Source organism: Mastacembelus armatus, chromosome 19 (genome assembly GCF_900324485.2).
Source record: "Mastacembelus armatus chromosome 19, fMasArm1.2, whole genome shotgun sequence".
Classification (NCBI taxonomy): Eukaryota; Metazoa; Chordata; class Actinopteri; order Synbranchiformes; family Mastacembelidae; genus Mastacembelus; species Mastacembelus armatus.
In genome coordinates, this window is record NC_046651.1 from 6,355,430 (window position 1) to 6,370,375 (window position 14,946).

The window sequence follows — 14,946 nt, forward strand, 5'->3', positions numbered from 1 at the left end:
AAGAGCTACCTACTTTGTATCCACACTGCAGGCAATCCTGGAATTATCACCCATTTGATAAATTACACATTAAACTCAAAGATTTAATTACATATGTAAAGAGGCTTTCAATTCATTGACTTCAAAAAATACAAAATTTTGTATTTGGGCAAAGTTTCTTCTCCTGGGTTAAACTTCTTTCCAGTTCTGCTAAATCTTCTGGCCCTACCAATATCCCTGAATCAGGATTCTTCAGACTAACGCATTGGCTGTCGATAGGTCTGGGCTGTCACTTGGTGTAGGCAAATGAACTCCAAGCAATAGCACTGAAATCAGCTGAGCAGTGCTTAGGGATCTAAAGATGTGGTACTGAACACTATTGCTTCACAAAGAGCACCTGCTGCTGGAGGTGTCCCCCACTATAAACTATATTCCTCATACATTAAACATTTTGGTATCCTTTAGAAAACACAAATTCAATAGTTATAAAAGTTAATGACATGCCATAGAAAACATGTCCAGTAGGAGGAAACTCTGTTCAGAAAAATATTGCTGTCTTTGCACTCCAAATAAGTACAAACTATTATTTTCAATAGGTGCCTCTGCCTTCCATTCAGTCTGAAACCCAGTAACAGTTCCATCTCTGGTAGCAGACCACAAATGAGCAAGCCTTCAACAGCAACTCTGAAGGACTTGTCCTCCTTAACATGGTATAATAAACTACATGATACTTGCCATTCCTCCAAGCTTTAATGTGTATAACTGGGCTTCAAGATGCCAGGATAACCAACTCCACCCAATAAAATTGTTAGTTGTTCAAAACAGCTTGGTTTTTGCACAGTAGGTGTTTGTGCTTAGGGCCTGGTGCTTGCAGTATATGAAGACTCAGAAACAAACCCATTTAGGTACCTTTGTCTATTAGGTTGAAGACAGCCTTGTTGCAAATTCCAGACAAACCACATACAGATTATATGTAATATGCCAAAAATAGTTACCTTAAAAAGAGGAAGGGAAATAAATGTGTTCAAACTTTTATTTAAAGCAGGGATATGCAGATACAAATTAATCTCTTGCATAGTTCCTCAGAAATACTCCATTCTTCAGATTGATTCAATGACTAAGTCCAGGAGAGTGATATGTTCAAAGACCAAATGTGTCTACTTGCTTTAACCCCAAGCCAATGGCAGGTGCCACTTTTGTAGTTACCACAGTGGTTGTGGGGTCACTTCCAGACTGGTGTCGCATTGTCTGGAGATGGTGTCATATAGTGTGTATTGGCAGTTTTGCTGCTAGATGGTGTGACGTTGGTGCCACCGACTGGGTCATTGCTGGTTGTCAGGTTGGTGTCTGATGTGACATTGGTGCCACCCACTTGGTTATTGCTTGCTGTCTGGTTGGCTTCTGTTGTGAGGTTGGTGCCACCCACCACATCATTGCTGCTTGTCAGGTTGGTGTCTGACGTGAAGTTCGTTCCACCCACTTGGTCACTGCTGACAGTTGGTTGTCTTCTGTGAGGTTGGTGCCACCCACCGCATCATTGCTGCTGTCAGGTTGGTGTCTGATGTGAAGTTCGTTCCACCCACCGCATCATGCTCACTGTCTGGTTGGCTTCTGTTGTGAGTTGGTGCCACCCACCGCATCATTGCTGCTTGTCAGTTGGTGTCTGTGTGACGTTGTGCCACCCACCATCATTGCTGCTTGTCAGGTTGGTGTCTGATGTGATGTTGGTGCCACCCACTTGGTCATTGCTCACTGTCTGGTTGGCTTCTGTTGTGACGTTGGTGCCACCCACCGCATCATTGCTGCTTGTCAGGTTGGTGTCTGATGTGAAGTTCGTTCCACCCACTTGGTCACTGCTGACAGTCTGGTTGGCTTCTGCTGTGATGTTGGTGCCACCCACCGCATCATTGCTGCTTGTCAGGTTGGCTTCTGTTGTGACGTTGGTGCCACCCACCGCATCATTGCTGCTTGTCAGGTTGGTGTCTGATGTGACGTTGGTGCCACCCACCGCATCATTGCTGCTTGTCGGTTGGTTCTGTGTGACGTTGGTGCCACCCACCGCATCATTGCTGCTTGTCAGGTTGGTGTCTGATGTGAAGTTTGCCACCCACTTGTCACTGCTGCAGTCGGTTGGTTCTGCTGTGACGTTGGTGCCACCCACCGCATCATTGCTGTTGTCAGGTTGGCTTCTGTTGAAGTTGGCGCCACCCACCGCATCATTGCTGCTTGTCAGGTTGGTGTCTGATGTGATGTTGGTGCCACCCACCGCATCATTGCTGCTTGTCAGGTTGGCGTCTGATGTGACGTTGGTGCCACCCACCGCATCATTGCTCACTGTCTGGTTGGCTTCTGTTGTGACGTTGGTGCCACCCACCGCATCATTGCTGCTTGTCAGGTTGGTGTCTGATGTGACGTTGGTGCCACCCACCGCATCATTGCTCACTGTCTGGTTGGCTTGTGGTCTGTGTGAGGTTGGTGCCACCCACCGCATCATTGCTGCTTGTCAGGTTGGTGTCTGACGTGAAGTTCGTTCCACCCACCACATCATTGCTGCTCGTCAGGTTGGTGTCTGATGTGATGTTGATGCCACCCATTGGTCATTGCTCACTGTCTGGTTGGCATCTGTTGTGACGTTGGTGCCACCCACCGCATCATTGCTGCTTGTCAGGTTGGTGTCTGATGTGAAGTTCGTTCCACCCACTTGGTCACTGCTGACAGTCTGGTTGGATTCTGCTGTGAGGTTGGTGCCACCCACCACATCATTGCTGCTCGTCAGGTTGGTGTCTGATGTGATGTTCGTGCCACCCACCGCATCATTGCTGGTTGTCAGGTTGGTGTCTGACGTGAAGTTCGTTCCACCCACCACATCATTGCTGCTCGTCAGGTTGGTGTCTGACGTGAAGTTCGTTCCACCCACCACATCATTGCTGCTCGTCAGGTTGGTGTCTGACGTGAAGTTCGTTCCACCCACCACATCATTGCTGCTCGTCAGGTTGGTGTCTGATGTGATGTTGATGCCACCCACTTGGTCACTGCTGACAGTCTGGTTGGCTTCTGTTGTGATGTTGGTGCCACCCACTTGGTCATTGCTCACTGTCTGGTTGGCTTCTGTTGTGATGTTGGTGCCACCCACTTGGTCATTGCTCACTGTCTGGTTGGCTTCTGTTGTGATGTTGGTGCCACCCACTTGGTCATTGCTCACTGTCAGGTTGGTGTCAGATGTGAAGTTCCTTCCACCCACTTGGTCACTGCTGACAGTCTGGTTGGCTTCTGTTGTGAAGTTACCCACCACATCATTGCTCACCGTCAGGTTGGCTTCTGCTGTGATGTTGGTGCCACCCACCACATCATTGCTCACCGTCAGGTTGGTTTCTGATGTGATGTTGGTGCCACCCACCACGTCATTGCTCACTGTCAGGTTGGTGTCTGATGTGAAGTTCGTTCCACCCACTTGGTCACTGCTGACTGTCTGGTTGGCTTCTGCTGTGAGGTTGGTGCCACCCACTAGGTCATTGCTCGCTGTATGGTTGGCATCTGTTGTGACGTTGGTGCCACCCACTGCATCATTGCTGCTTGTCAGGTTGCTGCCACCCACTTGGTCATTGCTGACTGTGTGGTTGGTGCTTGTCAGTGAGTTGAGTTTGGATGTTGTCAGGTTGGATGGCTCTGTGTTTGGTGATTCTAGTAGCAGAAGGCCAGCTGATGCATCAGCTTCAACTTCATTGGTTTCAAGTTGCACTACAACAAACAGGATGAGTTTTCAGCATTTGTTCACTTGAACATAGAATATTGAAGGTTTCAAAAACAAACAAACCCTTTTAGATCCTGCAGATTTGACCTTACAGACTAAGTCTAATCCTGATGTCAATGGAGATTTTATTCCACCATGACAGAACAAAGGACTACATTTATGTTGTAGGATGCAACTTATGGTCATCTTAAGCCACATCTTTACAATGAGAAGTCTTCAGTGGAAATTGTGTTTTCAGTCTCAGGGAACAGACCAGAATATTGACCACTTTGAGAGATTAAAAACTGAGGAGCTACACAAACTTGCACTTTCTTAGGTTTTCAGAAGACTTGCTCACCTTCTTTAACATGTTGGTACAACATAAACTCTGACTTGAGAAGTCCAAGGGCCTCTTTTACGGAAGCCTTATTGGGAAACAGATCTGTAATACAAAACAATCACATTAATTCCAGAAAATTGCACAGAAAACATTTTGTCAATCATAGTCTTACCTCTCACTTCATTAAGCAATGCATTATCACGCCTTTCATTTGTGCCACCAATTGCCAAACCAGAGCCTGTGGACAGCACATTCACTGTTAAGGGAATGTTCATTTGATGCCACACCACATCATCAGCTTGTTACAGCTAATTCACATTTCGAGCATTGAGAGGTGTTCAGAAACTGTCAGAACAAACTGTAGTATCCAAACGCTTGTCAGAAAGCAGGTAAGCTCACTTGTACATTTGCTACACTCCACTGTCAACTTCTTAAGTACAAGCTTCCAACAAAATGAATATAAATACCTCTGGCAAGCCAAACAGTCAGCACACAAACCAGCAAGATCCAAACAGCTCCCATTGCTGGAGTCACTAAGAGTAAATGCCTCCTGTGCTGCCCGGACCTTAAAAGAGACCCATCATGCAGGAGACCCAGCTGCTGCTGATCAGCTAATCAGGGCTCTCTCTCCAGAGGAGTGAGTGCTAGTTGAGATTCAGCTCTTCCTGTACCAAGCATGTAGTAGTTCAGACCTGAGGTTATAAGCATGTGGATAACGCACTGGAAGTCTCTAGCAGGAAGGTATGTCTTTACTTTTGCCAACATTCACAGATGAAAGAAGCTGGTTTGACTACTGCACTAATCTGCTTATCAAATGTAAAAGAACTGTCAAATAAAACCCCAAGGTTTTTAACAATCATGAGAATATCAAGAGAACATAACTGCAGCTGATACACACATTTATCAACCTTATCCAGTTCACCAGTGGCGAAAAGTAAACAAGCTCAAAAACTCCAAATACAATCATGAGGTCCTTGTACTTCACAAGACTACTTGAAGTTTATTCTTAATATCCCATTTCAGAGTGCACTTTTCACAGTTTTTCCACTGTATTTATTTAATAGTAACTATCACTTTTATTTTTCAAAAATGAACTAAAATATTTGTGAAAGCTACAGAAAAGGTCAAAAAGGTCCCCAATGTGATTAGACAATATCCTCTGGGTAACTAGATTATCTGTATCACATGTCAACATAGTGCAGCATAGTGCAGCAGTGGTGAACACTGTTGCCTTACAACGAGAAGGTTCCGTGTTCAAATCCTGTTTGGTCCTGGTGTATTTCTGATTGGGGTTTATATATTCTCCCAGACGTATATGGTTTTTCTCCTTGTACTCTGATTAACTCCCACAATCCAAAGACATGCAGTTTGGGGTTAGGTTAATTAGTGATTCTGAACTGCCTGTAGATGTGAAAGTTCGCTTGCTATGTGTCAGTCTGCACTAGACTAACAGTCTGTCCAGAGTGACCCTGCCTCTCTTGCAATGCTACCTAGCTTCAGCCCCTTTGCAACTCTGGATGTACCAGGATAAGTGGTAGATGATGGACAGATATAAAACTCAATACCTGTTGCAGAGCCTATGCCTAGAAAAGTTTGAGCATAGTAACAGATCCAACCAATTTATAGCTAACCAACTTAAGCTAAGTAAAGAAAAAAGTACTATTCATTCCATAAAAGACCCAGAAAATAATGCATGCTCCTGAAGAAATAAATAACACTTTTAGAAATTTCTACAAAAATTTGTATATTTCATAATAAGATGTCTGGGGTGGAACAAAAGGTGGCATCTTGTGTCTACATGAAAATTCATCAATAGGGTTAACTGGAAATTTCTTTATGCAGTACTTCATACATTTGGATTTGGGAATTCATTCATAAAATGGGTCAAACTTTTGTACAGCTCACTAAGAGCTTCATTTAGAACAAATGACCAAATATCTCCAAGCTTTGCTCTTCATCAGGGTAGACTCTCTCTTTATTAAGCCTTAAGCTGCTGTAATTTGACAAATGTAAAAAAATTTAAGGCATTCCAATGCCACATATACACTACAAGATAAGCCTTTATGCTGATGATATTTTCTTCTTTATTCAAACCCTAGTTACTTCTCTTTCAGAAATAATTGCACTTATAAGCAAATATTCCTTTATCCCTGAATACTCAGTTAAGTGGGCTAAGTCAATCCTTAACTTCCATTTCCAGAGCACACCTTCTATTCCACTACAGTCAGGGAATGTTAGATACCTAGACATCCACATCTCCACCAAGTTGTTGGACCTAGCAAAGTTCAATTATACCCCAGTACTAAAATCAATACATGATTCTCCTCACCCATTGGAACAATCCTGACATCCTGAAAAATAATAAGACTAAACTTCTCAACAAGGCATGATCAGGGGATAAAATAAGTGGTTCATATAGTCCAAGATAAGTTTTATTCCATGTCATGAATTAATATCTCAGTATGGCATTACTAGGGATACATTTTTTCAATACCTACAGCTTAAATCCATAATTCAGGAAAAATGTAAAATAAATGGGTGGAATTTAGAATCTGCCCACTCCTGTAAAAGACATCTTGAACCTCTTATCCCCTAAACTAACATCATAAATACATCTGATTTTGACTAAAACAGATTGCACAATGTCTCTTACAAAGTGGAAGAGGGATATCTATAACCTAAATGAAACAGCACAACCTCCAAACTACAAATTCAACGCCCACAAAGAGCTACCTACTTTGTATCCACACTGCAGGCAATCCTGGAATTATCACCCATTTGATAAATTACACATTAAACTCAAAGATTTAATTACATATGTAAAGAGGCTTTCAATTCATTGACTTCAAAAAATACAAAATTTTGTATTTGGGCAAAGTTTCTTCTCCTGGGTTAAACTTCTTTCCAGTTCTGCTAAATCTTCTGGCCCTACCAATATCCCTGAATCAGGATTCTTCAGACTAACGCATTGGCTGTCGATAGGTCTGGGCTGTCACTTGGTGTAGGCAAATGAACTCCAAGCAATAGCACTGAAATCAGCTGAGCAGTGCTTAGGGATCTAAAGATGTGGTACTGAACACTATTGCTTCACAAAGAGCACCTGCTGCTGGAGGTGTCCCCCACTATAAACTATATTCCTCATACATTAAACATTTTGGTATCCTTTAGAAAACACAAATTCAATAGTTATAAAAGTTAATGACATGCCATAGAAAACATGTCCAGTAGGAGGAAACTCTGTTCAGAAAAATATTGCTGTCTTTGCACTCCAAATAAGTACAAACTATTATTTTCAATAGGTGCCTCTGCCTTCCATTCAGTCTGAAAACCAGTAACAGTTCCATCTCTGGTAGCAGACCACAAATGAGCAAGCCTTCAACAGCAACTCTGAAGGACTTGTCCTCCTTAACATGGTATAATAAACTACATGATACTTGCCATTCCTCCAAGCTTTAATGTGTATAACTGGGCTTCAAGATGCCAGGATAACCAACTCCACCCAATAAAATTGTTAGTTGTTCAAAACAGCTTGGTTTTTGCACAGTAGGTGTTTGTGCTTAGGGCCTGGTGCTTGCAGTATATGAAGACTCAGAAACAAACCCATTTAGGTACCTTTGTCTATTAGGTTGAAGACAGCCTTGTTGCAAATTCCAGACAAACCACATACAGATTATATGTAATATGCCAAAAATAGTTACCTTAAAAAGAGGAAGGGAAATAAATGTGTTCAAACTTTTATTTAAAGCAGGGATATGCAGATACAAATTAATCTCTTGCATAGTTCCTCAGAAATACTCCATTCTTCAGATTGATTCAATGACTAAGTCCAGGAGAGTGATATGTTCAAAGACCAAATGTGTCTACTTGCTTTAACCACAAGCCAATGGCAGGTGCCACTTTTGTAGTTACCACAGTGGTTGTGGGGTCACTTCCAGACTGGTGTCGCATTGTCTGGAGATGGTGTCATATAGTGTGTATTGGCAGTTTTGCTGCTAGATGGTGTGACGTTGGTGCCACCGACTGGGTCATTGCTGGTTGTCAGGTTGGTGTCTGATGTGACATTGGTGCCACCCACTTGGTTATTGCTTGCTGTCTGGTTGGCTTCTGTTGTGAGGTTGGTGCCACCCACCACATCATTGCTGCTTGTCAGGTTGGTGTCTGACGTGAAGTTCGTTCCACCCACTTGGTCACTGCTGACAGTCTGGTTGGCTTCTGCTGTGAGGTTGGTGCCACCCACCGCATCATTGCTGCTCGTCAGGTTGGTGTCTGATGTGAAGTTCGTTCCACCCACCGCATCATTGCTCACTGTCTGGTTGGCTTCTGTTGTGAGGTTGGTGCCACCCACCGCATCATTGCTGCTTGTCAAGTTGGTGTCTGATGTGAAGTTCGTTCCACCCACCACATCATTGCTGCTCGTCAGGTTGGTGTCTGATGTGATGTTGGTGCCTGATGTGATGTTGGTGCCACCCACTTGGTCATTGCTCACTGTCTGGTTGGCTTCTGTTGTGACGTTGGTGCCACCCACCGCATCATTGCTGCTTGTCAGGTTGGTGTCTGATGTGAAGTTCGTTCCACCCACTTCGTCACTGCTGACAGTCTGGTTGGCTTCTGTTGTGATGTTGGTGCCACCCACCGCATCATTGCTGCTTGTCAGGTTGGTGTCTGATGTGACGTTGGTGCCACCCACCGCATCATTGCTGCTTGTCAGGTTGGTGTCTGATGTGATGTTGGTGCCACCCACCACATCATTGCTGCTTGTCAGGTTGGTGTCTGATGTGAAGTTCGTTCCACCCACCGCATCATTGCTGCTTGTCAGGTTGGTGTCTGATGTGATGTTGGTGCCACCCACCACATCATTGCTGCTTGTCAGGTTGGTGTCTGATGTGACGTTGGTGCCACCCACTTGGTCATTGCTCACTGTCAGGTTGGCTTCTGTTGTGAAGTTGGCGCCACCCACCGCATCATTGCTGCTTGTCAGGTTGGCGTCTGATGTGACGTTGGTGCCACCCACTTGGTCATTGCTCACTGTCTGGTTGGCTTCTGTTGTGATGTTGGTGCCACCCACCGCATCATTGCTGCTTGTCAGGTTGGTGTCTGATGTGACGTTGGTGCCACCCACCGCATCATTGCTGCTTGTCAGGTTGGTGTCTGATGTGACGTTGGTGCCACCCACCACATCATTGCTGCTTGTCAGGTTGGTGTCTGATGTGAAGTTCGTTCCACCCACTTGGTCACTGCTGACAGTCTGGTTGGCTTCTGTTGTGAGGTTGGTGCCACCCACCGCATCATTGCTGCTTGTCAAGTTGGTGTCTGATGTGAAGTTCGTTCCACCCACCACATCATTGCTGCTCGTCAGGTTGGTGTCTGATGTGATGTTGGTGCCACCCACTTGGTCATTGCTCACTGTCTGGTTGGCTTCTGTTGTGACGTTGGTGCCACCCACCGCATCATTGCTGCTTGTCAGGTTGGTGTCTGATGTGAAGTTCGTTCCACCCACTTCGTCACTGCTGACAGTCTGGTTGGCTTCTGCTGTGAGGTTGGTGCCACCCACCACATCATTGCTGGTTGTCAGGTTGGCTTCTGATGTGATGTTGGTGCCACCCACCGCATCATTGCTGCTTGTCAGGTTGGTGTCTGATGTGACGTTGGTGCCACCCACCGCATCATTGCTGGTTGTCAGGTTGGCTTCTGTTGTGAAGTTGGCGCCACCCACCGCATCATTGCTGCTTGTCAGGTTGGTGTCTGATGTGATGTTGGTGCCACCCACCGCATCATTGCTGCTTGTCAGGTTGGCGTCTGATGTGACGTTGGTGCCACCCACCGCATCATTGCTCACTGTCTGGTTGGCTTCTGTTGTGACGTTGGTGCCACCCACCGCATCATTGCTGCTTGTCAGGTTGGTGTCTGATGTGACGTTGGTGCCACCCACCGCATCATTGCTGCTCGTCAGGTTGGTGTCTGATGTGAAGTTCGTTCCACCCACTTGGTCACTGCTGACAGTCTGGTTGGCTTCTGCTGTGACGTTGGTGCCACCCACCGCATCATTGCTCACTGTCTGGTTGGCTTCTGTTGTGATGTTGGTGCCACCCACCGCATCATTGCTGCTTGTCAGGTTGGTGTCTGATGTGACGTTGGTGCCACCCACCGCATCATTGCTCACTGTCTGGTTGGCTTGTGTGTCTGTTGTGAGGTTGGTGCCACCCACCGCATCATTGCTGGTTGTCAGGTTGGTGTCTGACGTGAAGTTCGTTCCACCCACCACATCATTGCTGCTCGTCAGGTTGGTGTCTGATGTGATGTTGATGCCACCCAGTTGGTCATTGCTCACTGTCTGGTTGGCATCTGTTGTGACGTTGGTGCCACCCACCGCATCATTGCTGCTTGTCAAGTTGGTGTCTGATGTGAAGTTCGTTCCACCCACTTGGTCACTGCTGACAGTCTGGTTGGATTCTGCTGTGAGGTTGGTGCCACCCACCACATCATTGCTGCTCGTCAGGTTGGTGTCTGATGTGATGTTCGTGCCACCCACCGCATCATTGCTGGTTGTCAGGTTGGTGTCTGACGTGAAGTTCGTTCCACCCACCACATCATTGCTGCTCGTCAGGTTGGTGTCTGACGTGAAGTTCGTTCCACCCACCACATCATTGCTGCTCGTCAGGTTGGTGTCTGATGTGATGTTGATGCCACCCACTTGGTCACTGCTGACAGTCTGGTTGGCTTCTGTTGTGATGTTGGTGCCACCCACTTGGTCATTGCTCACTGTCTGGTTGGCTTCTGTTGTGATGTTGGTGCCACCCACTTGGTCATTGCTCACTGTCTGGTTGGCTTCTGTTGTGAGGTTGGTGCCACCCACCACATCATTGCTCACCGTCAGGTTGGCTTCTGCTGTGATGTTGGTGCCACCCACCACATCATTGCTCACCGTCAGGTTGGTTTCTGATGTGATGTTGGTGCCACCCACCACGTCATTGCTCACTGTCAGGTTGGTGTCTGATGTGAAGTTCGTTCCACCCACTTGGTCACTGCTGACTGTCTGGTTGGCTTCTGCTGTGAGGTTGGTGCCACCCACTAGGTCATTGCTCGCTGTATGGTTGGCATCTGTTGTGACGTTGGTGCCACCCACTGCATCATTGCTGCTTGTCAGGTTGCTGCCACCCACTTGGTCATTGCTGACTGTGTGGTTGGTGCTTGTCAGTGAGTTGAGTTTGGATGTTGTCAGGTTGGATGGCTCTGTGTTTGGTGATTCTAGTAGCAGAAGGCCAGCTGATGCATCAGCTTCAACTTCATTGGTTTCAAGTTGCACTACAACAAACAGGATGAGTTTTCAGCATTTGTTCACTTGAACATAGAATATTGAAGGTTTCAAAAACAAACAAACCCTTTTAGATCCTGCAGATTTGACCTTACAGACTAAGTCTAATCCTGATGTCAATGGAGATTTTATTCCACCATGACAGAACAAAGGACTACATTTATGTTGTAGGATGCAACTTATGGTCATCTTAAGCCACATCTTTACAATGAGAAGTCTTCAGTGGAAATTGTGTTTTCAGTCTCAGGGAACAGACCAGAATATTGACCACTTTGAGAGATTAAAAACTGAGGAGCTACACAAACTTGCACTTTCTTAGGTTTTCAGAAGACTTGCTCACCTTCTTTAACATGTTGGTACAACATAAACTCTGACTTGAGAAGTCCAAGGGCCTCTTTTACGGAAGCCTTATTGGGAAACAGATCTGTAATACAAAACAATCACATTAATTCCAGAAAATTGCACAGAAAACATTTTGTCAATCATAGTCTTACCTCTCACTTCATTAAGCAATGCATTATCACGCCTTTCATTTGTGCCACCAATTGCCAAACCAGAGCCTGTGGACAGCACATTCACTGTTAAGGGAATGTTCATTTGATGCCACACCACATCATCAGCTTGTTACAGCTAATTCACATTTCGAGCATTGAGAGGTGTTCAGAAACTGTCAGAACAAACTGTAGTATCCAAACGCTTGTCAGAAAGCAGGTAAGCTCACTTGTACATTTGCTACACTCCACTGTCAACTTCTTAAATACAAGCTTCCAACAAAATGAATATAAATACCTCTGGCAAGCCAAACAGTCAGCACACAAACCAGCAAGATCCAAACAGCTCCCATTGCTGGAGTCACTAAGAGTAAATGCCTCCTGTGCTGCCCGGACCTTAAAAGAGACCCATCATGCAGGAGACCCAGCTGCTGCTGATCAGCTAATCAGGGCTCTCTCTCCAGAGGAGTGAGTGCTAGTTGAGATTCAGCTCTTCCTGTACCAAGCATGTAGTAGTTCAGACCTGAGGTTATAAGCATGTGGATAACGCACTGGAAGTCTCTAGCAGGAAGGTATGTCTTTACTTTTGCCAACATTCACAGATGAAAGAAGCTGGTTTGACTACTGCACTAATCTGCTTATCAAATGTAAAAGAACTGTCAAATAAAACCCCAAGGTTTTTAACAATCATGAGAATATCAAGAGAACATAACTGCAGCTGATACACACATTTATCAACCTTATCCAGTTCACCAGTGGCGAAAAGTAAACAAGCTCAAAAACTCCAAATACAATCATGAGGTCCTTGTACTTCACAAGACTACTTGAAGTTTATTCTTAATATCCCATTTCAGAGTGCACTTTTCACAGTTTTTCCACTGTATTTATTTAATAGTAACTATCACTTTTATTTTTCAAAAATGAACTAAAATATTTGTGAAAGCTACAGAAAAGGTCAAAAAGGTCCCCAATGTGATTAGACAATATCCTCTGGGTAACTAGATTATCTGTATCACATGTCAACATAGTGCAGCATAGTGCAGCAGTGGTGAACACTGTTGCCTTACAACGAGAAGGTTCCGTGTTCAAATCCTGTTTGGTCCTGGTGTATTTCTGATTGGGGTTTATATATTCTCCCAGACGTATATGGTTTTTCTCCTTGTACTCTGATTAACTCCCACAATCCAAAGACATGCAGTTTGGGGTTAGGTTAATTAGTGATTCTGAACTGCCTGTAGATGTGAAAGTTCGCTTGCTATGTGTCAGTCTGCACTAGACTAACAGTCTGTCCAGAGTGACCCTGCCTCTCTTGCAATGCTACCTAGCTTCAGCCCCTTTGCAACTCTGGATGTACCAGGATAAGTGGTAGATGATGGACAGATATAAAACTCAATACCTGTTGCAGAGCCTATGCCTAGAAAAGTTTGAGCATAGTAACAGATCCAACCAATTTATAGCTAACCAACTTAAGCTAAGTAAAGAAAAAAGTACTATTCATTCCATAAAAGACCCAGAAAATAATGCATGCTCCTGAAGAAATAAATAACACTTTTAGAAATTTCTACAAAAATTTGTATATTTCATAATAAGATGTCTGGGGTGGAACAAAAGGTGGCATCTTGTGTCTACATGAAAATTCATCAATAGGGTTAACTGGAAATTTCTTTATGCAGTACTTCATACATTTGGATTTGGGAATTCATTCATAAAATGGGTCAAACTTTTGTACAGCTCACTAAGAGCTTCATTTAGAACAAATGACCAAATATCTCCAAGCTTTGCTCTTCATCAGGGTAGACTCTCTCTTTATTAAGCCTTAAGCTGCTGTAATTTGACAAATGTAAAAAAATTTAAGGCATTCCAATGCCACATATACACTACAAGATAAACCTTTATGCTGATGATATTTTCTTCTTTATTCAAACCCTAGTTACTTCTCTTTCAGAAATAATTGCACTTATAAGCAAATATTCCTTTATCCCTGAATACTCAGTTAAGTGGGCTAAGTCAATCCTTAACTTCCATTTCCAGAGCACACCTTCTATTCCACTACAGTCAGGGAATGTTAGATACCTAGACATCCACATCTCCACCAAGTTGTTGGACCTAGCAAAGTTCAATTATACCCCAGTACTAAAATCAATACATGATTCTCCTCACCCATTGGAACAATCCTGACATCCTGAAAAATAATAAGACTAAACTTCTCAACAAGGCATGATCAGGGGATAAAATAAGTGGTTCATATAGTCCAAGATAAGTTTTATTCCATGTCATGAATTAATATCTCAGTATGGCATTACTAGGGATACATTTTTTCAATACCTACAGCTTAAATCCATAATTCAGGAAAAATGTAAAATAAATGGGTGGAATTTAGAATCTGCCCACTCCTGTAAAAGACATCTTGAACCTCTTATCCCCTAAACTAACATCATAAATACATCTGATTTTGACTAAAACAGATTGCACAATGTCTCTTACAAAGTGGAAGAGGGATATCTATAACCTAAATGAAACAGCACAACCTCCAAACTACAAATTCAACGCCCACAAAGAGCTACCTACTTTGTATCCACACTGCAGGCAATCCTGGAATTATCACCCATTTGATAAATTACACATTAAACTCAAAGATTTAATTACATATGTAAAGAGGCTTTCAATTCATTGACTTCAAAAAATACAAAATTTTGTATTTGGGCAAAGTTTCTTCTCCTGGGTTAAACTTCTTTCCAGTTCTGCTAAATCTTCTGGCCCTACCAATATCCCTGAATCAGGATTCTTCAGACTAACGCATTGGCTGTCGATAGGTCTGGGCTGTCACTTGGTGTAGGCAAATGAACTCCAAGCAATAGCACTGAAATCAGCTGAGCAGTGCTTAGGGATCTAAAGATGTGGTACTGAACACTATTGCTTCACAAAGAGCACCTGCTGCTGGAGGTGTCCCCCACTATAAACTATATTCCTCATACATTAAACATTTTGGTATCCTTTAGAAAACACAAATTCAATAGTTATAAAAGTTAATGACATGCCATAGAAAACATGTCCAGTAGGAGGAAACTCTGTTCAGAAAAATATTGCTGTCTTT